This window comes from Vombatus ursinus, unplaced genomic scaffold (genome assembly GCF_900497805.2).
Source record: "Vombatus ursinus unplaced genomic scaffold, bare-nosed wombat genome assembly UNPS02014792.1, whole genome shotgun sequence".
Lineage (NCBI taxonomy): Eukaryota > Metazoa > Chordata > Mammalia > Diprotodontia > Vombatidae > Vombatus > Vombatus ursinus.
The window spans coordinates 3,248,926-3,274,751 of record NW_020954570.1 but is presented as its reverse complement, the minus strand read 5'-3'; the positions used below and the strand labels follow the sequence as shown (position 1 = coordinate 3,274,751).

At 36.1% G+C, this 25,826-nt stretch overlaps 1 pseudogene; it reads left to right on the top strand.

The window, feature by feature from the left end:
- Window positions 1-9,068: 9,068 nt before the first annotated feature.
- Window positions 9,069-25,826, top strand: part of LOC114048292 — a 17,864-nt pseudogene continuing 1,106 nt past the window's right edge.

Genomic DNA, 25,826 nt, shown 5'->3' with positions numbered 1-25,826 from the left:
TAGCCCTAGAAGTGCTATTATTGGGTCAAAGGGTATGCACATTTTTACAGACCTTTGGGCATGTTCCAAATTGCTCTCCAAAATGGTTGGATCAGTTCACAACTCCACCAACAATGCATTAGTGTTCCAATTTTCCCACAGCTTCTCCAACATTTATCATTTCCCTGTTTGTCATGTTGGTCAATCTGATAGGTGTGATGTGGTACCTCAGACTTGTTTTGATTTCTCTAATCAATAGTGATTTAGAGCATTTTTTCATATGACTATAGATGGCTTTAACTTCTTCATCTGAGAACTGCCTGTTCATATCCTTTGACCTTATCAGAGACACTGGCTCTAAAAATTCTTTCCTAATTTTCTACTTTCCTTCTAATCTTGGTTGCATTGCCTTTGTTTGTGCAAAAACTTTTCAATTTAATGTAATCCAAGTTATCCACTTTTGCTTTTTGTAATGTTCTCTATCTCCTGTTTGTTCATAAATTCTTCTGTTCTCCAAAGATCTGATAGGTATACTATTCCTTGCTCTTTTTTGCTTATAATATCAGCCTTTATATCTAAACCATGAACCCATTTTGACTTTATTTTGGTATATGGTGTGAGATTTTGATCTATGCCTAGTTTCTGCCATACTGTGTTCTCAGCAGTTTTTGTGAAAGTGAGTTCTTATCCCAGAAACTGGGGTCTTGGGTTTATCAAATAATAGATTACTATAGTCATTGACTACTGTGCCTTGCATACTTAACCTATTCCACTGATCCATCACTTTATTTCTTAACCAAAGCAGTTTTGATGATTGCTGCTTTATAATACAATTTACGATCTGGAATAGCTAGGCCATCTTCCCCTGCATGTCTTTTCATTAGTTCCCTTGATATTCTAGACCTTTTGTTCTTCCAAATCAATCTTGTTATTATTTTTTCTAACTTTATAAAATAATTTTTGGTAGTTTGATTGGTATGGCATTGAATAAGTAAATTAGCTTAGGTAGAATTGTCATTTTTATTATATTTGCTTGGCCTATCCATGAGCAACTGATATTTTTCCAATTATTTAGATCTGACTTTATTTGTGTGAAAAGTGTTTTGTAATTGTGTTCATATAGTTCCTGAGTTTGTTTCAGGAGGTAGACTCCTAATTATTTTATAATGTCTATAGTAAATTTAAATGGAATTTCTCTTTCTATGTCTTGCTATTGGGCTTTGTTGGTAATATATAGAAAGGCTAATGATTTATGTGGGTTTATTTTATAGCCTGCAACTTTGCTAAAGTTGTTTATTATTTCAAGTAGTTTTTTACTTGATTATCTAGGATTCTCTAAGTATATCATCATGTCATCTGCAAAGAGCGGTAGCTTTGTTTCTTCTTTGCCTATTCTAATACCTTCAATTTCTTTTTCTTCTCTTATTGCTAAAGCTAACATTTCCAGTACGATATTGAACAACAGTGGTGATAATAGACATCCTTGTTTCATCCCTGATCTTATTGGAAATGCTTCTAGCTTGTCCCCATTACATAGGATGCTTGCTGAAGGTTTTAGGTAGATGCTATTTATTATTTTAAAGAAGACTCCATTTATTCCTATGCTCTCTAGTGTTTTTAACAGTAATGAGTGTTGCATTTGGTCAAAAGCTTTGTCTGCAATAATTGAGATGATTATATGGTTTCTGTTAGTATTGTTGTTGATATGATCAATTATGCTGATAGTTTTCCTAATATTGAACCAGCCCTGCATTCCTGGTATAAATCCTACCTGGTCACAGTGTGTTGTTATCATGATAAGTTGCTGTAATCTATTTGCTAATATTTTATTTAAAATTTTTGCCTCTATATTCATTAGGGAAATTGGTCTATAATTTTCTTTCTCTGTTTTGATTCTTCCCGGTTCAGGTGTAAGCACTATATTTGTATAATTAAAAAGAATTTGGTAAGACTCCTTCTTCACCTATTTTCCCAAATAGTTTATATAATATTGGAATTAATTGTTCTTTAAATGTTTGATAGAATTCACTTGTAAATCCATTTGGCCCTTGAGATTTTTTCCTAGGGAGTTCATCAATGGCTTGTTCAATTTCTTTTTCTGAGATGGGGTTATTTAAGTACTTTACTTCTTCTTCTGTTAATCTGGACAATTTATATTTTGTAAATATTTATCCATTTCACTAAGATTGTCAAATTTATTGGCATAGAGTTGGGCAAAATACTTCTTAATTATTGTTTTAGTTTCCTCTTCCTTGGTGATGACTTCACCCTTTTGATTTTTAATACTGGTAATTTGGTTTTCTTCTTTCTTTTTTTTAATTAAATTAACCAAGGGTTTATCTATTTTTTTTTCACAAAACAAGTTCTTAGTTTCGTTTATTAGTTCAATAGTTTTCCTAACTTCAATTTTCTTAATTTCTCCTTTGGTTTTCAATATTTCTAATTTTATGTTTCATGAGGATTTTTAATTTGTTCTTTTTCTATTTTTTTTAGTTGTATGCCCAATTCATGGATCTCCTCATTTTCTATTTTATTCATGTAAGCATTCAGCGATATGAAACTTCCCCTAAGAACTGATTTCACTGTATCCCATAAGTTTTGGTATGTTGTCTCATTATTGTCATTCTCTTGAATGAAGTTACTGATTGTTTCTATGATTTGTTGTTTGACTCAATCACTTTCTAGGATAAGATAATTTAGTTTCCAATTATTTTTTAGTCTATCTTTCCATGGCCCTTTATTACATATAATTTTTATTGCATCATGATCTGAAAGTGATGTATTTAATATTTCTGCCTTTCTGCATTGGATTGTGAGGTTTTTATGTCCTAGTACATGGTCAATTTTTGTGTATGTACCATGTACTGCTGAGAAAAAAATATATTCTTTTATATCCCCATTCACTTATCTCCAGAGGTCTATCATACCTAATTTTTCTAATATCATATTCACCTCCTTAACTTCTTTCTTGTTTCTTTGGTGGTTAAATTTATCTAGTTCAGAGAGGGGGAGGTTGAAGTCCCCTGTAACTCTCTGTACTTCTCCTCTAAGAATTTGGATGCTATTCCATTTGGTGCATATATATTTAGTAATGATATTTCTTCATTGTCTATGGTGAATTTTAGTAGGATGTAGTTTCCTTCTTTATCTCTTTTGATGAGATCTATTTTTGCTTTTGCTTTGTCTGAGATCAGGATTGTTATCCCTGCTTTTTTTTTTGTTATTATTTCAGTGGAAGCATAATATATTCTGTTCCAGCCTTTTACCTTTACACTGTGTGTGTCAATCTTTTTCAAATGTGTTTCCTGTATACAACATATAGTAAGATTATCTGCTATCTGCTATCTGCTTCCATTTTATGGGAGAGTTCGTCCCATTCACAATCACAGTTGTGATTACTATCTGTGTCTTTCTCTCCATCCTTCCCCCCTCCCCGTTTATGCTTTTCTTTCTCCTTCTCTCTCCTCACTAGTGTTTTGCTTTTTGACCATTGCCTTCCTCAGCCTCGCCTCCCTTCTATTAGCCCCTTCCCTGTTCTTCCCCTTTACTCTTACTACTTCTTCCCTCCCTTCTATCTCCCCTCCCTTTTCTTTCCCCTTTTCCCTCCTCTTGCCTATAAAACAGGTTAGATTTCTATGCCTAAGAGATTATGTTATTCCCTTCTTGAGCCAAATCTGATGAGAATAAGGTTCCAACAATGCTGATCTCCCTCCTTTCTTTCCCTGTGCTGTAATAGGTTTTTATGCCTTTTCCTGTAATGTAATTTACCCTTCTCTGCCTCTTCCTTTCCTTTTCTCTTAGTACATTTTCTTAGATCAGATCATTCCACTTACTTGGATACATTTATTCAACTTGATTACGTTTTTTTTTTTAATCATTACCTCAAAGTCAATTTATATCCACCTCCTTTATATATACCCCTTTAACATGGTGTAATAACAATACAGTTCTCAAGATTTACAAGTGTCACCTTCCCTTGTAGGGTTGTAAACAGTTTGCCCTTATTAAACACATGTTGTATCTTTCTGTCCTGTTTACGTTTTTATGTCTCTCTTGAGTCTTGTATTTGAAGATCAAATTTTCTGTTGAGCTCTGGTGTTTTATCAGGAAGGTTTGGAAGTCTCCTACTTCATTGAATATCTATCTCCTCTCCTGAAAAATCATGCTCATTTTTGCTGGATATTTGATCCTTGGTTGTAATCCAAGCTCCTTAGCTTTATGTAATATCATATCCCACACCCTATGGTCTTTTCACGTAGAAGCTGCAAGGTCTGTGTAATCCTGCCTGTGGTTCCATGATATTTAAATTGTTTCTTTCTGGCTGCTTGCAGGATTTGCTCTTTGCCCTGGTAATTTTGGAATTTGGCTACTATATTCCCTGGTGTTTTCAATTTGGAATGTCTTTCAGGAGGTGATCGGTGGATTCTTTCTATGGCTATCTTACCCTCTGGTTCTAGGACCTCAGGGCTGTTTTCATTGACGATTTCCTAAAAGATATTGTCCAGGCTCATTTTTCATTGTGATTTTCAGGTAGATCAATATTTTTTAAATTGTCTCTCCTGGATCTATTTTCCAGCTCAGTTGTTTTACCAATGAGATATTTTATGTTTTCATCTATTTTTTTTCATTCCTTTGTTTCTGTTTGAATGATTCTTGCTCTCTCATAGAATCATTAGCTTCCATTTGCCCAATTCTAATTTTTAACAAATTGTTTTCTTCTATTAGATTTTGTACCTCCTTCTCCATTTGGCCCATTGTATTTTTTATGGACTTGTTTTCTTCAGTGTACTTTTTTCCAGTTGGCCAATAGTATTTTTTAAGGACTTGTTTTCTACAGTTAATTTTTGTCCTTCTTTTTCCAAGCTATTGACTTGTTCTTGTATACCTCTCATTTCTTTTCCCAATTTTTCTTCTGCCTCTCTAATTTGACTTTTAAAATCTTTCTTGAGCTCTTCTAAGAAGGCTTTTTTTAGTTTCTTACCAGTTCATTTTCCCTTTTGAGCTTCCAGATGTGGGTTTGCTAACAATGTTGTCCTCTTCAGAATTTCTGCCTTGATCTTCACTGCTCTCATAATACGAATGTGTTGTATATTTCTTTTGCCCATTTGCTTATTTCCTGGCCTTTAAAGAGATTTAGCTCTCCTACTCTAGGGGTAGGATTGCATAGTCTGTCCCCCAGTTATTGACTGCTTTTCCTTTCCTTTTGCTTTCTTCAGCTCCTTGGATGGATGTTGCAGGATGTTTATCCACCTGGGGCCTTTTGGAGCACTTCACAGAGTTTTACTGAGGCACTGGGAGACTGCTGTAGAATGCCAAGGCACCTGGTGGTTTTCTGAGCTGGTTTCCACCAGTTCCCTCACCCTCACTGAGGTACTTGGGGGTCCAGGTGTTGGTGTTTGCCTGCTCCACCACCTGAGTTTCAGGATCTCCTCCTAGTATGCTGAGGTGGGGCTTTCCCCTAGTTGGCTGTTATGCCTTCCATTCCTTACTGCTCACCTTCCCCCAGGGAGAGGGTCCTTTCCCATTAATCCCTCAAGCTACCTGGGCTACTGGACTGCTGCACTCTGTCTTCTTCTGCTTCAGCTGTTCCAGGGGTTTTTCCCGGGACAATATTTTCAGGGCTTTCAGAGGTTGATAATGGAGGGTAAAAGCAACTTACTTCTTACTCTGCCATCTTGGCTCCCAGAAGAGGAACTCCCACCAGTTCTTTATCTGGATATGAATAGTATTTTCCCTTATTAGCCCTTTGTACTTGTCTTAGATCATTGTGTTGATGAGAAGAGCTGAGTAATTCACAGTAGTTCATTACACAATGTTGCTGATACTGTGCACAATGTTTTTCTGCTTCTGCTCATTTCACTTTGCCTCAGTTCCTACAAGTATTCCCAGGTTTTTCTGAAATATGCCTGTTCATCAATTTTTTATTGCATAATAATATTCCTTTATACTCATATGCCACAACTTGTTCAGTCATTTCCCACTTGATGGGTATCCCCTAAATTTGCAATTCTTTGCCACCACAGAAAGAGCTGCTATAAATATTTTTGTACACATGGGTCCTTTTCCTATTTTTATGATCTCTTTGGGATACAGCCCTAGAAGTGATATTTCTGGATCAAAGGGTATGCACATTTTTATAACGCTTTGAGTGTAGTTCCAAATTGCTCTTCAAAATGGTTGGATCAGTTCACAACCCCATCAACAGTACATTAGTGTCCCAAATTTCCCACATGCTCTCCAACACTTATTATTTTCTTTTTTTTTGTCATATTAGCCAATCTAATAGTATGAGGTGGTATCTCAGAGTTGTTTTGATTTGTATTTCTATAATAAAAAGTGATTTAGAGCACTTTTTCATATTCATATAGATAGCTTTAATTTCTTCATCTGAGAACTGCCTGTTCATGTCCTTTGACCATATATCAATTGGTAAATGGCTTGTATTCTTATAAATTCAATTCATTATATATTTTAGAAACAAGGCCTTTGTCAGAGACACTTACTGTAAGGATTGTTTCCTCTGTTTCTGCTTTCCTTCTAATCTTGGTTGCATTGATTTTGTTTGTGTAAAACTTTTTAATTTAATATAATCAAAATTATCTATTTTACATTTCATAATGTTCTCTTTCTCTTCTTTGGTCATAACTCACTTAACTTCTTTGAGAATTCAGATGCTATGCCACTTAGTGCATATATGTTTAGTGTTGATATTACTTCATTGTCTATGGTACCTTTTAGTAAAAAGTATTTTTTTAATCTCTTTTAATGAGATACACTTTTGGCACCATCTCCAGCTGACCTGATCTACATCTAGCCACTGGATCCAGATGGCTCCAGAAGAGAAAGAGGCTGGTGACTTCACCCAGTCCTCCTTCACTTAAATCCAGTTTGCTTGCATTTCATGGTATCACCTCCCTGATGTCATGGTCCTTTTGGAGGATGAAGGACAAACAGCAGTTTGGTCTATTTTCACTTTTGCTTTATCTGAGATCACAGTGTTACCCCTGCTTTTTTTGTTTGTTTGTTTGTTTTTTACTCCAGCTGAAGCAAAATAAATTCTTCTCTGGCCCCTTACCTTTACTCCATGTGTATCTCTCTACTTCAAGTGACTTTCTTGTAAACAATATAAATAGTAGGATTTGAGGTTTGATCCAATTTGCTATCTGCTCTCATTTTATGGGAAAGTTCATTCCATTGACATTCACATTCTAACTACTGACTGTGTATTTCCCTCCATTTTATTTTTCTTCCTGTTTGTCCTTTCTCTCCTTTCACCCTTTCGCTCCTCACCAGTGTTTTGTTCCTGTCTACTATCTCCTCCAATCTCCCTCCATTCTGTCAGTCTCTGCCCCCTGCCTCCCTACCCTGCCACTGCCCTTTACTTGATCTCTTTCCATCCACCTTCTCTTCCCAAATCAAGATAGATTTCTATATTCAATTGTATATGATTCCCTCTTTGAGCCAATACTGATGAGAGTAAGGTTCAAGTGATGCCCATTGCCCACCCTCTCATCTCCCCCTCCACTATAATAGCTTTTTTTGTGCCTCTTCATGTGAAATAATTTATCCCATTCTACCTCTCCCTTCCTTCTGCACCTAGTGTACTCCTCTTTCTCATTTCCTAGCTATTTTTTGTCATTTCCTCATATTCAGCTTATACCCCTGCCCTCTGTCTATGCATATTCCTTTCAGCTGTACTATTAGTGTTACAATTTTTAAGAATTACAAGTATCGTCTTCCCATGTAGGGATGTAAACAGTTAAGCTCCATTGAACCCCTTATGTTTTCTTTTCCCTTTTTACCTTTTAAGGCTTCTCACAAGTCTTGATATTGGAGATCAAAGTTTTTGTTTAGTTCTGGTCTTCTTATGAAAGCTTAAAATCCTTCTATTTCATCGAATGACTTTTTTTTTCTCTTGAAGGATTATGCTTAATTTCATTGAGTAGGTGATACCTAGTTGTAGTCCTAGGTCTTTTGCCTCCTGGAATATCATGTTCCATGATTTCTGATGCATTAATGTTGTAGCTGCAAAGTCCTTTGTAATCCTGATTATGGCTCCCTAATATTTGAATTGTGTCTTTCTGGTTACTTGCAGTATTTTTCCTTGACCTGATAGTTCTGTGATTTAGCTATAATATTCCTTTGAGTTTTTATTTTGGAATTTCTTTCCCGAGGCGATTGGTTGATTCTTGCAATGCTTATTTTGCCCTCTGGTTTCAAGACATCAGGGTGTCCTAGACAATTTCTTCAAATATGCTGTCCCGGTCTTTGTTTTAATTATGGATTTCAGTAGTCTGATGATTGACATTGTCTCTCTTGGATCAATTTTCTAGGTCAGTTGTTTTTTCCAGTGAAATATCTTACATTTTCTTCTGTTTTTTTTTATTCTTTTGAATTCATTTGATTCTTGAAGGCTGATAGAATCATTAACTTCCACTTGCCCAGTTCTAACTTTTAAGGAGTTGTTTTCCTCAATTAGCTTTTGTATCTCCTTTTCCATTTGGCCAATTCTACTTTTTCAGCAGCTGTTTTCTTTTTCTAAGCTGTTTACTCTCTTTTTCATAATTCTCTTCCATCATTCTCATTTCTTTTCACAATTTTTCTTCTTTCTCTCATACATGATTTTAAAACTCTTTTTTGAGCTCTTCCATGAATCCTTTAGGGGCTTGAGATGATTTCTCTCTCTCTCTTTTTTTTTTTTGCCAGTTGGAGTTTTGACATTGTTGTTTTCTTCTGAGTTTGTATCTTGGTCTTCCCTGTCACCATAATAATGGTCTATGGTCAGATTCTCTTTGTCGTTGTTGATGATGATATTTTTAGCTCATCTTCCTTGGTCTTTTCCCTTTCTTTTAAATTTGAGTTCCACTCCCGGAGTGAAAGGGGCACTATCTCTGACTTCTTGTGCCAGGGGATACAGTTCCTTGGATGTTTACTTGGTGCTACAGTGATGTTGCCCTGAAGTCCACAGGGGACCAATTTGTGTGGTGCTATGCTAAGGGCATGGGGTGGGAGGTAGCTTGTACTGCTGAAGGTTGTAGGGGTCTGGCAGCTTACCTGTCACTGACTGGGGGTCCTAGCACTTGTGTCTGATGTGTGCTGAGGCTGGTGGGGTGTTTCTGCATTTCCTGGGGGCTATGTTGAATGTGGTTGTCTGGCTGCTAGAGGCTGTCTCTTTGCCCTCTGATGCACTGAAGCATGTGGAGACCTGCCCACTCAAGGTTGCCTATTTTCTTAGAGCTACACTGAAGCACATGTCAGTTCTTGGAGTTATAGACTGCCTGTTCCCTTGCCTATGCTAAGGCATGTGGGGGGGTTCTAGTGGTGGTGTTTGCCTGCTCCACCACACTGGGACTCAGGATCTCTCTATGGTTTTCTGAGGTTTGGCTTGTTGCTGGCTTATCGGGATGTTTCTTGTCCTATGCTGCATTCCTCTTTTGCCCAAGTGAGAAAGGCCTTTCTTGTCAATCTTCAAATTTTCTGGACTGAAAGATTGTTTCATCCTGTTTTCTTTTTTTATTTTTTCTTTCTTTGTTTCTTTGTTTCTTTCTTTTTGCTGGCTCTTCTGTTTCAGGATTGATTTGAAGGAACTATTTTATGGCATTTTGGAGGTGAATGTGGGAGAGTTATACTGATTTACTGCTTACTCCACCATCTTGGCTCTTTTTCAAGCTGCCCACTTCTTTTCTGTTCCACCTTTGCCAACCATCTGTTGACTCAGCTCTCCCTCCAAGTTAGCAATGAACTGTTCCTACTTGGAGAATCATTCTAATCTGTCAACATTAAGTCTTCTGGAAGTCATCTTTCCTTGGGGCCAGGATTTTGTTGAATGTGAATATTTATCTTGAAGAGGGTAAGTCTATGATCAGTCCAGCACTCTGCAAGAGACATAGGGTTCCTCACTCTCACATCCTATCTCTCTCTTCTTCTTATAATGACATAGGTATTAAAGGCCATTTTTTGCTTCCAGGGTGCATCCACAAAGTTTTATTGCTTTTAGGCAAAGAGAAGACTATTCTTGATGAGAAGGTAATGAGATACATAAGTCTTCAGTAGTAAGTGAACATTGCTGTTGCTGTTTCCAACTCCATTCCTCCCAAGGACTCCCTGCCATGTTTGGTAATCTGTGCTTACTCTTGCATTAAAGTCACCCAGGATTATAAGCTTGTCCTCTTTTTACACATTGATGAGGGTTGCCTGGTCTTCATAATTTTTTTTCTTTGACCTCATCAGGATTCACCATGGTGGGAGCATGAGACTGTGGGAGCACTGATGATGTGTTGTGGCACTTTCCTACAAGTGGAATGCCCATTGTCACGAATCTGTCTTTTACTTTTTTTGGTAGGAATTTAAGCTTGTTGACTAGATTATATTTGTTTGTGAAACCTATGCCAGCTTCACAGTACTCCCCTTCACTGTAGCCACTCCAGAAAAAAAAAAGTGTTATCCATCTTTGACTTAGGAAAGCTGGCATTCATTTGCCAACCTTGTTTCACTCAGGGCTGCTATTTGCATGCAACACCTGCTGAGTTCTCTCACAACAAGAGCTGTTAGTCTTTCAGGTCTGCTAGATTTTGTGTTGTGGACAAGTGTGTGGGCATTCTACCCTTTACTCACACCAGAAGTTGAGCAGTGTTGTTTTTAAAGGGCTGCTCAGACACCTAGGGGGCTGCCAAATCCTACTGCTGCTTCAAGTGAGAAGATGATCCTAATGCTTGGGCTGTCTGTGTACAGGGTTGTGACTGCAGCTCCCAGTGTACCTGCACCTGCTACTTCATAACTTGCCTGTCATCACAGGGCTTTGAGGTAGGTAAATAAAGTAAAATGATATGGGTGATATCTTTCGATCCATGCATAAATTAGGTTTAAGTGAGGTAGAGATGCACAAATTCAAGACAACTGGTAATGGCTGGGGATGAAATGGATGCCCTTAGTGTCTTCAATGTCTAAACAAGCTCTAAATGCTCCATAGCACCTGCTTCAGCTACCTTCCTGGCTATTAGAATTCTCTTCCATCCATTCCACCATAAAAAGCCTTCACATACCTGAAATGGACATTCTTCTAACTCACTGAAAGGTTTAAGACCCATCAGTTACTGTCAACATGGTTTAGCCCATCTGCTGAAATGGTTTACCAGGGTATGATTGCTGAACATTCTATAGCTTCTTGGAGACACAGATGAGAGTTGGGTGAATCAGATGGACACCAAAGATGGAAAAGCAGCCCTAAAAAGGATTCAGCAGCCCTCACACCTGAGGTACCAATCCTCCCTGAATATACCTCACACTCCAACTCCTCTAATTAATGCAGATACTAAATTCTTAAAAGTTACCATTGCTAAAAATGCATCATACCTCATATCTAGACTAGTACTGAAAGCCTTTCACACTTAGGTAGGCTGATCCTTGGAGGAAAGACACTTTGCTGATTAGCAAATCAAGTCTCAGAGAATATCACTAAGCAATGTGGTTCCATCAGCACTGAGCAGTTGTGGTGCGCCATAAATCTTTGGCCCATAAATAGTTTTTATCTAAGGTCACATACCTACTAAGTATTAGAGCAGAGCTTCAAACTAAATCCTCACGTCTCCAAGTTCAATGCTCTTTCCATTATACCACCATGAGTCATTTTTTAAAAATGTATTTTTCTTTATTTCATTAAATATTTCCTAACTATATGTAATATTTTTTAACATTTAATTTTCAAAACTTGAGTTCCAGATTTTCTTCCACCCTCTCAACCCTCTCCCTAATCAGTGAAAAGGCAAGAGATATTAGCAGAACACAGAAAAAAAATATTGTGCACAGTAACAGTAACAATGTGTGATGATCAATTATGAATGACTTAGTTCTTCTCATCAATACAATGATCCAAGACAATTCCAAATGACTCATGATGGAAAATGCTATACATATCTGAATGCAAAAAGCATGCTATTTTTGCCTTATTTTTTTCTGTTTATTTTTTCCCTTTTGTTCTGTTTCTTCTTTCACACCTGGGACTAATATGGAAATATATTTTGCATGATTGCACTTATATAATCTATGTCAAATTGCTTACCTTTTCAGGAAGGGGGAGTGGAGGGAAAGAGGGAGAAAAATGTAGAACTCAGAATCTCATTAAAATGAATAATAAAAATAACTGTATATAATTGGAGGAAAATAAAATATTATTAAAAAGAAAAGGCAAGGGATATGTCAATTATACACGTGAAGTCATGAAAAACATATTTCCATATTAGCCATGTTGCAAAATAAAACAAACACATACACAAAAACAAGAAAAATAAAGTTAAAAAGTATACTTCAATTTGCATGCGGAGTTCATTAGTACTCTTTCTATGGGTGGATAGTATCTTTCGTCATAGGTCTTTTGGAATTGTATTGGATCATTGTCTTGATCACAGAGCTAAGTCTTTCATAATTGATCATCCTTACAATATTACTGTTACTATGTACAATGTTCTCCTATTTCCACTCATTCCACTTTGCTTTTATTTATTTCATTTTTATTAATTTATTTATTTATAGGTTTCAACATTCACTTTCACAAGACTTTGAATTCTAAATTTTCTCCTCATCTCCTCCTCCCACCCCAAGATGGCATACTTTCTGAATATCCCTTCCCCTAATCTGGCCTCCCTTTTATCCCTCCTCTACTTCTCTTATCCCCTTCTCCTTCGATTTTCCTGTAGGGCAGGATAGATTTCTATACCCCATTTCCTGTATACCATATTTCCCAGTTGCATGTGAAAACAAATTTTTAAACATTTATTTTTAAAACTTTGGGTTCCAATTTACTCCCTTCCTCCCTCCCCACCCACCCTCATTGAGAAAGGAAGCAACTCAATACAGGTTACACATGTGTAGTCATGCAAAACATTTCCATAGTGGTCAAGTTGTAAAAAACTCATATATTTCCCTTCATCCTATCCCACCACCTCCATTTATTCTATTCTCGCTTTTGACCCTGTGCCTACTTAGAAGTGTTTGGTTCTGATTACCCCTTCCCCCAATCTGCCCGCCCCTCTATATATAGATAATATAGATAGATAGATAGATAGATAGATAGATAGATAGATAGATAGATAGATAGGTAGATATAATTTTCCCCTTCAACTACCCTAATACTGAGAAAGGTCTCATGAGTTACAAATATCATCTTTCCATGCAGGAATGTAAACAGTTTAACCTTAATAAGTCTCTTATGATTTCTCTTTCCTGTTTACCTCTTCATGTTTCTCTTGAGTCTTATATTTGAAAGTCAAATTTTCTATTCAGCTCTGGTCTTTTCATCAAGAATGCTTGAAAGTCCTCCAAAAATTTTTAAGTTCTCTCTCCCAGATTTATTTTCCAGGTCAATTGTTTTTCCAATGAGATATTTCACACTATTTTCTATTCTTTATTTTTATTCTTTTGAATTTGTTTTACAATGTCTTGATTTCTCATAAAGTCACTAGCTTATAGTTACTCCATTCTAATTTTTAAGGAAGTATTTTCTTTTTTCTTTTTTCTTTTGGCTAGGCAATGGGGTTAAGTGACTTGCCCAGAGTCACACAGCTCGTAAGTGTTATGTGTCTGAGGCCGGATTTGAACTCAGGTCCTCCTGTCTTTGGGGCTGGTGCTCTATCCACTGCACCTAACTGCCCCAGAAAGTATTTTCTTCAGTAAGTTTTTGGACTTCCTTTTCCATTTGGCCAATTTTGTTTTTTAAGCCATTCTTCTCCTCATTGGCTTTTAGGACCTCTTTTGTCATTTGGGTTAGACTATTTTTTTAAGGTGTAATTTTCTTCAGTATTTTTTGGGTCTCCTTTAGCAAACTGTTGACTTATTTTTCATGATTTTCTTGCATTGCTCTCTTTTCTCTTCCTAGTTTTTCCTCTACTTCTCTTACTTGGTTCTCAAAATCCTTTTGAGCTCTTCCATGGCCTAGGACCAATTCATATTTTTCTTGGAGGCTTTGGATGTAGGAGCTTTGACTTTGTTGTCTTCTTCTAGTTGTATGTTTTGATCTTCTTTGTCACCAAAGTAAGATTCTATGGTCTGACTTGTTTTGCCCTGTTTGCTTATGATCCCAGCCAATTACGTGAGTTACAAACTCTTTGTTAAGGTAGGATTCTGCTTCCAGTGTGGAGAATGTACTGTCCCAAGCTTTGGGGGTTTGTGCAACTATTTTCAGAGATACTTCTAGGGACCTATAAATTTTCAGTTCTTCCAAGATGCTATGATAAGAGGTAAGGTGTTTACTCCTTTCCTGGCCTGTGCTCTGGTTTATTAGTGACCACAACACTTTTTTCTACCCTGGAACTGTGGGGAGGATTTCCTCTCCACCACCACTACAAGTACTACCACACTAGCATGCTTCCTTGCCCCAGGATCCTCACCCAGAACTGTGACCCAGATCTAAGCATGGACAAAGCAAGAGAACCCTGCACCAGCAAAGAGATCCCTGTAATACCCCTCTGATCAGCCACTTAATTCCCCCTCAGTCTGTGGGCTAGAAGATCTGGAAGCAGCCACCATCCCATGGCAGTGCATGGGGACTGGGGCTGGGACTGAGCTTCTCTATTACTGCAGTCACAGACTTTCCCTACTGACCTTCTAAGTTTTCTTTGTTCATTGTTTGATAAGTCTTGAAATTGCCACAGCTGCCCATGATTCAGTCCTCTGAGGGCTGCTCCAGTTTTGCTGAGGCCTGTTTTGCCTGTGTGGCCATGCTGAACTTCATTCCTCTCCCTATCCAGTGCAATATACCTTTCTGATCAACCATCCTAGCTGTCTTGGTCTGGAAATTTGTTTTACTCCATCTTTTTGTGGGTTCTACTGCTTTAGAATTTGGTTAGAGCCTTTTTTTTACAGGTATTTGGAGGGGTTTGGGGGAGAGCTCAAGCAAAACATTGCTTTTACTTGACCATCTTGGTTCTGCTCCCCCACTTTGCTTTTGGTGCATGTATTTCTTCCCAGGTTTTTCTGAAACCATCCTGCTTATCATTTCTTATATCACAACAGCATTTCATCATAACCATATCCTACAATTTGTTCAATCATTCTCCTATTGATGAACATCTCCTAAATTTCTAATTCTTTGCCACCACAAATAGAGTTACTATAAATATGTTTGTACAAATGGGTCCTTTTCCCTTTTCTTTTATCTCTTTGGGATACAGACTTAGTGGTGGTATTGCTGGGTCAAAAGATATAGACAATTATATAGCCCTTTGGATATAGTTCCAAATTGGTCTCCAGAATGTTTAGAGTAGTATATAATTCCACCAACAGAGAATTATCTTCCTTTTTTTTTTTGCCACATCCACTCCAGCATTTCCCTGAGTCCTTTTGACTATGGCATGTTTTGTTAAGGATGCTAAACAAATGAACAATAAAACTCTGATGACTGAAAATATAGCTTAGTTTACTCAAGAAGAAATTATTATGATGCACTATATACGCTTATGTATATATAACAATATCATATCTATTCATGAAGGCAATGCCAACTGGGGAGGGAAAGGGATGGGAAAAATCAAGTAAAAAGTACAGAGCAGAGAACAAAAGAAAACCTACAAAGAGGCAAAGAAAAGTTGGGTAGTTTTGAAAATAATGTGCAGTATTTACTCTATAGGTTTTCTTGAAATGGAAATATATTGTTTTATATTGAATCCTCTCATGTTCTGCTGTATAAATGGCAATATTATTTTCTTTTTCTTTTCTCATTTTGTATTTAATATTAACATTTGTCAAAATATAAAAGAGGAAAGGCAGGAGGGATGAAGAGAATTTAGAACTCAAAATTTTATAAAATGAAAGTTAAAATAATTTTTTCATATAATTAGGAAAAATAAAATACTATGAAAACTTTTTTTAAAAAAAACTGCCCCCTCCTCCATACTCAACTCACCTCATCTACAGCCTCAGCTGAAATAGCAGCAGCGTGTTCCACAGGAAGTTATCAGCTACTTGGCATGGGTCTCTGAGCTTCCTGCCTACAAAGAGAAGCAGCATGCACTGGGGAAAGGTGAAGAGCTTCCCCAAAGATGAGCCCACCAAGCCCATCCACCTGACAGCCTTTCTGAGATATAATGCAGGCATGACCCACATCATTATAGAAGTGGACAGGCCTGGCTCAAAGGTTAACAAGAAGGAAATGGTTGAGGCTGTTACCATAGAGGAGACACCTCCATGGTCATTGTAGGCAATATGGTCTATGTGCAAACCCCACAAGACCTGAAGAACTTCGAAACCATTTTGCTGAGCAAAAAAAAAAAAAAACACATCAGTGATGAGTGTAAGAGGCAATTTTATAAAAACTGGCATAAGTCTAAGAAGGTCTTCACCAAGTACTGCAAGGAGTGGCAAGATGATGGCAAGAAGCAGCTGGAGAAAGACTTCATCATCATGAAGAAGTACTGCCAGATGATCTGTGTCATTGCCCACCCCTAGATGCTACCTCTGAGGCAGAAGAATTCTCACCTGATGGGGATCCAGCATGGCTGAGAAACTGGACAGGGTCTGCAAAAACCTAGAGCAGCAGGTGCCCATGTGTACCATATCCGGGCAGAGTGAGATGACTGATGACACTGGAGGGACCAAGGGCAAGAGTTACAAAGGTGTCACCAGCCACAGGCACACAAAGAAACTAAACCTAACAAGGCTTGCATAAGGTGGTGTGTTTTGGAGCTTGGCATGTGTAGACTTTTCTGTGGCTCAAGCTGGTCAGAAGCACTACCACCATCTCACTAAGATCAACAAAAAGATCTACAAGATTGACCAGGGCTACCAGATCAAAGATGACAAGCTAATCAAAAATGATGCATCCATTGATTATGATCTATTCGACAAGTGTCAACCCTCTGGGAGGCTTTGTCCACTTTAGTGAAGTGACCAATGACTTTATCATACTGAAAGGCTGTGTCATTGTGCCCAAGAAGTGTGTTCTCATTTGCAAAAGTCTCTGCTGCTGCAAACCAAATGCTGTGCCCTGGCAAAGATAGACCTGAAGTTTGTTGACACCACTTCCAAATTTGGCAATGGTTGGTTCCAGATTGTGGGGGAGAAGAAAGCTTACATAGGACAACTCAAAAAAAGACTGTGTCATGAAAGAAGAAGCTTCCTAATGTTTCCAAACCAATTTGGAGCTGGTAGATTCTCAATAAATTTTTCAAAGCTAACCCCACCCCCAAAAAAGAGAAAGCAATGCTAACTACTTTCTCCAACCTGGTTAACCTTAGTCACCTTTTAAATTTATTTGAAATTCATACTTTTTTTTAAAAACTTATAATTTGAAGTTATGGTAGCCCTAAATTTGCATACAGAAATGAACTCATACTGAATTCTTAAAACAAATAGCAAGATATAACATAATATTGATTACTTCCATTATACATTCATTGTGAAGCTTTAAGGTGTTGTGGATGTGACGCTTTGTGCTGGAAGGTTATAATAGAAGAATACATGCTCAGGGACATAATACTCAAAATGTGAAGGTTTTAAGCATCTAACTTTGATATTTTATTCCAGTTTTATCTTACTTTGATGCTTTCAAGGATCTGTGATTTCACTGATGCAGGTTTTCTGCCTACTGATATAGAAACTAACCTCTTCACAACTTTTCATACAATGGATTTCTAATTCATGTTTTCTCCTAAATATTCCAGAGAGGATGTACTTAAATTATGAATACTGAAAACCTACCTCCTATCTGTGTTTGTTGTTTAAGTATTCATGCTTAACAAAATTGAAATATGTTGTCAAATCAAAGTATGTGTAGGTGTTTTCAAAAGGCCCTATGTTTGATCCAGGTGGAAAAAATGTGGGTATGTCTATATGTATACATATATGAATATATACATATACATAGATATGTAGCGTTAGATAAATATAATTTCAACATGTGCTAACAAGGGAATAATATCCCCAGAAGAAATAAGTATTTTTTTCAACTACTTGAGAGTTACTGACATTATTCTTTGAAAAAAAAATATTGGTGACTGGTTCGTTCACAAAATAAAACAATAATTTATTCACTAAAAAAATCAGCACAATAGGTTATTATTTATTCCACATAATCAAAGACATTGACATTTAGGTGTGTATGTTGATTTACAAATTGCCAAAGTGTGGTGCATGTGGTACTTTCAGGAAAACAAACATCAATTTTTTTTTTGAATCAGGTTAGAAGAATTAACAGAATGACCACCTGTTTGTTGTGGTGCTCTGCAATCTCTCACCTCTACCTCAAGAAGCTAAAAAGCTCTCTCATTCTGATATCTACCATTGTGTGCTCTAATCTTCTATTGCCCCATTCAAAGAATATTATGCTACTTCTTGCTGAACCAGAACACATAGTGTCTTTCTATCTAATTCCATTCCTTTTGGTATTATTGGGCATCTAGCTCTCCTAGTTTTTAAGTATACCATATGACTCATGAAACCAAGATCATGTAGTGATTGCATTCCATGATAATAGCTTTGAAGGTCCTAATTTAAGTTTTAAAAGTGAAATTTGGTTTTGAAATACCATCCTGATGTAATTGTCTATCACCTCCGTGATACCTTCAAGTGGAATTCAATGAGTAATTTTTGAAGGAAAGACACTGGAAAATAATTGCATTCCCAGTGTCTACTTAGGCTATAGGTACAAAAAAAAACCAACTTAATGATTTTGATCAATTTGAGATTCAAGAGTCTTGATTCCATTAAAATAAGTTTTTAATATATATGTATATATATACACATATGTGTTATATATGTACATATATATGTTATATATGTGTAAATATATTCAAATTTATTAGTTGATTAACTTGAAACATAAAGAAACTCTTTCAAAAATAAAAATAAAAATTATGGGTTTGTAGTTCCTTTATTAGCTATGTGACCCTCAGCAAGTCACTTAACTTCTATCTGCCTCATTGTCTTCAATTATATAATAGGTCTAATAACAATACCTACTTCCCAGGGTTATTGTGAGGATCAAATGGGCTAATATTTATAAGGCCCTTAGCACAGTGTCTGGAACATTGCAGGGAATTCATTAATACTTGTTTCCTTTCATGTGTGTGTGTGTGTGTGTGTGTGTACAAAGCTGAGTACGTTGAGAGGTCATATTGTTCTTTCTAAAACTTAATAGAAAAGTATAAGGAACAAATGCTACAGAATATGACCACCTATCCAGTGACAGAGCATTCATCTTTTCTTGGATATTTTCTGGCATGCTAACAAGGAGAATAAAAGCACTTTCTAGCACTTGTGAATTGTGGCAATATAAAATAGACACATTTGAAACATGGCAGTCTTGTATAATGTCGTTAAGATGAAAATACCTGTAGTATCAGTGGTTAAGCAAAGTTCAGGACATGAGAAGGACAAAAACAACCTGAATAAACTGGCATGTTGATAGGTTAGTAGACTATGGCAAGAGTTTAGAATTTATTGGTCACCAGTCATAGAAGAGATAAGAATATATTGGAAGAGCAGTGTGACTGAAATTTAGAAACATTCAAACATGAAACTTTCACATCACTTGCAGCTCATGAGACACATGATATTATTTAAAGGAGGAAAGTGAATGTCACATCGGAGATCAAAATGAGTTATATTTATTCTAATTTAATTCTTCATTTAATTTCTAAACATGGCAGATTGTTTGAGGGCAAAAACTGACATTGGGCAACTTTTATAATTGACAATTCAATTAAAAAAAGTTGACGTCCATGTGTCAGATTTGGCTAGAGTTCCCAAAGTAATTAGCAATCTTATTTGCTTGATAAAACTCATATAGCTCTTTGGATGTAGGCTGAAACATGTTCTCTTGTCCAGAAAAAGAGTTAGTTAAAGATCTGTACATGTCAGACCTAGTCATTCCACTTCTAGGTAACTATTATTATAAATAATTTTGAAGTACTTTAGCTAAGTCACATATATGGCTTCTCCATCAACATCTGTAAGATCTTTAAACAATCTAAAATTAGGTTCATATAGGAGGATTCAAAATAACTCAAAGAAAGAGCAGAAAAGTACATAATAATTCCCCAAGAAGATTTCAGAGATTCTGCTGAGGCTGAAATGGGAGCTAGGAATAAAATTAGAGAGAAAACTTATTTTTGCCTATTATGTTTAAAGGCAGATATACATGACATCAAAAAACAAAAAAAACCTAAAGGTTTTCAGTCAGCATCTCAGAAAGACTGTTTCTGCTCATAGAATAGAAAAGCTAGATACATGACTAACATAAAGGGTAAGTCCATCCAATAGTACTTTAAAGAAACTTAAACTATTCCTTAAAATAAATTCAAAAAAAGGTCAGTTGGTCAGGAGATTCAGGAGGAAAATGAGAAGTAGGCCCACTCTACCGTTTTCTAAGAAAGCAATTGAGTAGATATTGTCTAAAAAAGGGGGACAGGTTTAGAGGCTTATAAAAAGAAAGATCAAAAAGACTTTGCAAAGTTTAGGACATGAGCCTAAATTTTAAATGTATTTCATTTTCAGGATATAATGTTGTTATTCTGAAGTAGAAAAATGAAATACATGATGGTATTATCATTAATATTGCTACTACTAATTACAATTGCCCTGAAAATGTAAGTAATATAATACTAAATGATTTATTAAGATTAATTAGCCTTCAGGGGTTTTTGTAAAATATATTTTTCGGAATCAAGGTCAATAAATATATTTGAACCCAATGTTTAGCTGAAATTTTCAACTATTATATGTTGCTTAATATTCTACAACTTTTCTTTATAATGTGATAATTCTGCCTGTAGATTAAAATAAAAAGGTCAAAGGCTTATAACAGCAGAAAAAAGAATAACAATTTAAATATAATTATCCCACTTTTAGCAAAGATTCAAGATCATCTTTATATAATCATTGGACTATTTGACTATGCATTTGCCTAATCTTTATTTTGTTTTGAATAAAGCTTCTACTTGTCAAATCTGTAATTATTAGTTTTTTATACTAATGGTAGAATTTTGTCTTCATCTTGATTGCTTTTCCACTACATTTTCTGTACTTTGACATTAAAAAAAATCACTAACTATAATGTAATTGTTTTGCAGACTAACCTAAGAAGCATTCATTCAGTTTTTTGTGGAGAAGAATAAAACAAAATATGTTATTATTTAAAACCTGATAATACAGAGTACTTGCACCTTTATAGACTAAGCTATTTGCAAAAATGCAGTGTTTGGGGAAGGAAGGGAGAAAAGATATTGAAGACTATTAGTGCCTTTGGATTTTTGAAAATAATGCTTCTGAATTTGTGATAGGCAAAGAAATTACATATCAGATATCTTTCTAAACATATTTTCAGCCAATTAAATAACAGATTCTTAATGATTTCCTCACACTTAAAGGTATATCTCTTAATTATTGTCACTTGGGGCTTGTCTGGTTTTTCTGACTGCATTTCTTCTTTTGATTATTAAAGATCTCTTCACCCCAATAAAAGTATTGCAATTGGGTGGGAGTGGGGAGAGGGGAGAAAACTGAATCATGGAAAATTAATGAACTATCCAGGGGTAATCATGATTCAATCAAGGAAGCTGGACTCAAACAAAATGTGAAAATGGTCTTAAAGAAGAAAATTTAAAAAAAGAGAAGCATAAGGAGCAGTAATGGGGGTGTGAAATGGTTTGCACTCTTATGAGTCACAGAATACAAGCTTATTTCTATCAGTTTCTCAGGATATCTTCTAGTACCACCCGACAAAATCACCTCCTCCACCTCTCTACAGCCTTTGACACAGCTGATCATCCTCTTCTGGATGCTATCTTCTCTCTATGTTTTTGGGACACCACTCTTTCTTGGTTTTCCCATTACCTCTCCTACTTATTTGACTATTCTTCCTCAGTCTCTTTTTGTTGGATGCATATCCCTGTCATACCCTCTAACCATGGGTGTTCCACAGATTCTGACTTGATCCCTCTTCTCATCATCCTTTATACTACTTCAATTGGTGATCTCATTAGCTCCTGTGGATTTAATTACCATCTCTATGTTTATAATCTTCAAATCTATGTATCCTGATCTAACCTCTCTGCTGAACTCTAGTCTCACAACCTCATATCTCACAATATTATAGGATCAATCTTAAGCTCTCTAAAGGAGGAAAATATACTATAATTATAGCTATTGCTATATATATATTTAACATGTGTACAGATATATAGATATACAGATTGAGAGAGAGAGAATCTATGCACACATTGAAGGTATCTTTGATGAGAAGGGAATAAGTAAACTCAATTATAAGAATGACTGAAAAGCACAGAAAATATGATAGTATCATACTAATAGCTTTTGACTATAGTAAAATAACAAAAAAAAAACCTAAGAATATTTGTATCTACAAAAGAAAGTGTTGCCTTGAAGGTTCTCCTCCAATGAGACATCCTGTATGCACATATCAAAATTATATATAATTTTTGAAATATATAAAAAGATGAACAACCTTAGTTATCATAAGACATACAACATTGAGTTCAAGTAAAGGAAAGATTTACCCTGAAGTCAGATGAAGGAAAAAGGAAACACTTGTTATTGAAGCTACCTCTTGGCACTAGGGAATCTCTACAAAGCACCATCCATATTTTAGAGTGATATTAGTTGCTTTAACTGAAATACATGAGGCTTTAAATTCTGGAAGCAGTCCAAGTTTACCTAGTTAGATCAACTCAAATGTCAGAACCATAGTAGTTGCAAAAACTTGGGACTTGTATTCATTTCTGTAGATAATGCCTTAAACCTCAGGAAGATTTCAGTCTTCCTTAATAACTAAAGTTTACTTATCAGTTTTCAATAGATTTCCTCTTCCTCCCTTTCTCCACTGGGTCCTTAATATTTTTGTTATATTTTTTAAATCTAGACTTACTTATTTTTTTGTATTAACTTTTCCCCAAATTGATAGTTTATCTATACCTTCCACTGTCTACTGTCCAGTGCTGAAATCAGGTTATAAAATAACTTGAAATACTATTTTTAAGGTTTAGAAAATTCTGTATTCATGTGAAATTCTGCAAGTTTAATATAGTCAAAAACCCAATTTATCCCTATGATCTTAACTCTCTCCCTATGATCTTAACTCTCTCCTAACCACGGACTTCAATAAGAAATTATGGAATATTTATTATGTTGTACTACTTTGTTTTAACACATAGGTGAAGTCAACAGTTCAGGGTTTTTTAACTTAGAGTCTTTGGATTTGTTTTTAAATATTTTGACAGCTATATATCAATATAATTGATTTTTATACAATCTATTTCAAATTATACATTTAAAAACATTATTCTGAAAAGGAGTCTGGATGTCATCATACTGTCAAAAAGGTCCATGACACTAAGAAAGACTAAAGACTCCTGGATATAGAGATTTTTACATAGGTCTTAGTGTAAAGCTATGACACATTGCAAAAATTTCACAGTTTCTTATTAAAGTCTATGGCCAAAAAAAAAAAAAGAGCTAAGAGCCTATGGATAAAGAAATTGAACTTTTGAGTCTACCAGAGTTAAAGAATATAGTAAGAAGATTAAAAACTTCATTGTGAGAGCTTAAATTATAATATGAAAGCTTAAAACTACACTAAAATTTGTGGAATGTCATTTGTAAAATTTAAAATGTTATATGGACATTTGCTATCTTCTTTCTCCTTTTTCTATTCTCCTGCTCCTCCTCAATATTTATTTTGATCATACTATCAATCAATCATTAAGAAATTATTGTTGGGGGCCAAGCCAAAATGTCAGAGTAAAAGCAGTGACTTGCTTGAGCTCTCCACAAACCCCTTGAAATACCTGTAAAAACTGGCTGTAAACAAATTCTAGAGTAGCACAAGCCCAAAAGACAGAGTGAAACACATTTCCAGCCCAAGAAAACCTGGATGATTGATTGGAAAGGTCTACTGTGTTGTCTGGGAGAGGAGGGCAGTTCAGCCTGGGCATTCAGGCAAAAACAGGCCTCAGCAAACATTGAGCAGGCCTCAAGGGACTGAATCACAGGCAGCTGTGGCAGTTTCCAGACTTCTCAACCCACAAATGCCAAAGACAACTTAGAAGGTCAGGCCTGTCGGACCAAGGTAAGAGAGAAGCTCTGTCCCAGTCCCAGTCTTGGCACTGCCCCAGAGCAGCAGTTCCTTTTGGATCTCTCAGTCTACAAATAGAGGGGGAATTGCTGATCAAAAGGGGATCTCAGGAATCTCTTTGCTGGTGATGAGGCAGGATTCTCTTGCTTTGTCTATGCTTGGATCTGGGCCACAGTTCTGGATGGCAGTTCTGAGGTGAGGAGGAGTGCTGGCATGGTAGAGCTTGTAGTAGAAAGGGAATGCTCCTCACAGTTCCAAGACAGAAAAGAGTACTCGTGGTCACTCATAGACCAGAACCCAGGCCAGGAAAAGGGTAAACACCTTGTCCTTGATCATACCACCTTGGTAGAAGTAAAAATTTACAGGTCCCTAGAAGTATCTCTGAAACCAGCTGCACAATACCCCCAAAGCTTGGGACAGTACATTCTCCACACTGTTAGCAGACCCCTACCTTAAGAAAGAGTTTAAAACTGAAGTAATTGGCTGGAAACATAAGCAAACAGCACAAAAAAAGTCAGACCACAGAATCTTTCTTTAGTGACAAGGAAGATCAAAACATACAATCAGAAGAAGACAGGAAACTCAAAGCCCCTACATACAAAGCTTCCAAGAAAAACGTGAATCAATCCCAGGACACGGAAGAGTTCAAAAAGGATTTTGAGAAGCATGTAAGAGAAGTAGAGGAAAAACTGGGAAGAGAAATAACAGTGATGGAAGAAAATCATAAAAAATAAGTCAACAGCTTGCTAAAGGAGACCCAAAAAAAAAAAATACTGAAGAAAATAACACCTTAAAAAATAACCTAACCTAAATGGCAAAAGAGGTCCAGAAAGTCAATGAGGATAAGAATGTCTTCAAAAGAAGAATTGGACAAATGGAAAAGGAAGTCTAAAAGCTCACTGAAGAAAATGTTTCCTTAAAAATTAGAATGGATTAAATGGAAGTTAGTTACTTTATGAGAAATCAAGATATTGTAAAACAATCAAAAGAATGAAAAAATAGAAGACAATGTGAAATATCTCATTGGAAAAATAACTGACCTGGAAAATAGATCCAGGAGAGAGAATTTTAAAATTATTGGACTACCTGAAAGCCATGATCAAAAGAAAAAAAAAAGAGCCTAGACATCATGTTCAAAGAAATTATCAAGGAAAACTGCCCTGATATTCTTAAACCAGAGGGTAAAGTAGAAAGGGAAAGAATCCACTGATCACTTCCTAAAAGATATACCCAAAGGAAAACTCCTAGGAATACTATCATCAAATTCCAGAGTTCCCAGGTCAAGGAGAAAATATTGCAAGCAGCCAGAAAGAAATAATTCAAGTATTATGGAAACACAATCAGGATAGCACAAGATTTAGCAGCTTCTACATTAAGGGACCAGAGGGCTTGCAATATGATAATCTGGAGGTCAAAGGAGTCAAGATTACAAGCAAGAATAACCTACCCAGCAAAACCGAGCATAATCCTTCAGGGGAAAAATGGATATTCAGTGAAATAGAGGACTTTCAAGCATTCTTGATGAAAAGACCAGAGCTAAATAGAAAATTTAGCTTTCAAATACAAGTCTCAAGAGAAGCAAGAAAAGGTAAACAGGAAAGAGAAATCATAACAGACTTATTTAAGTTGAACTGTTTACATTCCTACATGAAAAGATACTATTTGTAACTCATGAGATCTTTGTCAATATTAGGGTAGTTTGAAGGAAATATGGATAGATAGATAGATAGATAGATAGATAGATAGATAGATAGATAGATAGATAGAT